The following is a 1,166-nucleotide window of genomic DNA, read 5'->3' as shown; positions in this document are numbered from 1 at the left end:
CTGAAGATCACAGGCTGGTTTACAATATAAAAACAAAAATGCATAACAACAAACAAAATCAATAACCCCACTCCAGACACATTTAAAAGGTCATAGATTGTTAAAGCATCCAAAGGCCTGGTTGAAAAGGAATGTTTTTACCTGGTGCCTAAGTTGCCAAATTCTCCATTTGCTAAAGCTAAGAAACCACACTTAAGGCATATATTTCACAATTTTATTTTTTTCCTGCATGTGACCACTTGCGATGTAACAAAAGTAAAGGCACTTGGAAGAAATTGGCCTGTTGCAGCCATGGCGCAAGAGCTTAAGATTCACAAAGGATACTTCAAATACTATCAGGACCAAAGCTCATTTGAAGTGAGTGTGAGTGTGTTAAGAGCATGAATCCCTTGAGTAGGCAGAGGACAGCAAAGGAGCAAACCCCTTTGCTTTTTGCAGTTTCTCTGTTACGATTACCTAATTGCCTTAGGCCACAGCCCTATACACACTTAGGGACACATTATTTGTGAGTACGTACGTGAATATGGGACTTATCTGAGAGTATATCCCACCAGGAGTGACTTGTTACTCATTAGAAGATTTAAGATCTGTTATATATGCCATTATTTTTGCACTAGGGAACTTGCAAAACAGTAACCTCTGGGTGTAAAATCGCACTACACAGCTGCATACACAGGATCGGGCTGCACGCACTCCCGACGAATACATTTATTTCATTATAAAAAAATTCCTTCCAGTAGCACCTTAAAGACCAACTAAGTTAGTTCTTGGTATGAGCTTTCGTGTGCATGCACACTTCTTCTTTCATTGATTGCCTACGCAGGCTTTTTGTGCTCAGCAAACGCTGAGCAAACACAAAGAGGAGGGGGTCGAGCTTCAGCCGCCCCTCTCACATGACTTTGCTTTCATAGCCTTCTAATCAACCATCCCGGCCTTTTCCCGTCTATGACACAACCCCCCTCCCCTCATGTCTAAGATGAATCAGTGTCACCAGACCCGGAGAGGATTGCGGGGAGCTAGGGAGCCGGGGAACGCATGCGCACTACGAGACCAGGCCGACGAGGAAGAATCGCTTTTTCCTCTCCATCTACTACTGCGCTTGCGCAACAGCAGCAATGCGGGAGCGGGGGCTCCGGAGCTTCAGCCGACCCACCGGCGCGCACGCG

Source organism: Podarcis vaucheri (genome assembly GCF_965113315.1).
Source record: "Podarcis vaucheri genome assembly, chromosome: 5".
Classification (NCBI taxonomy): domain Eukaryota; kingdom Metazoa; phylum Chordata; class Lepidosauria; order Squamata; family Lacertidae; genus Podarcis; species Podarcis vaucheri.
The sequence above is the reverse complement of the archived record's forward strand: the minus strand, read 5'-3'. Positions refer to the sequence as shown.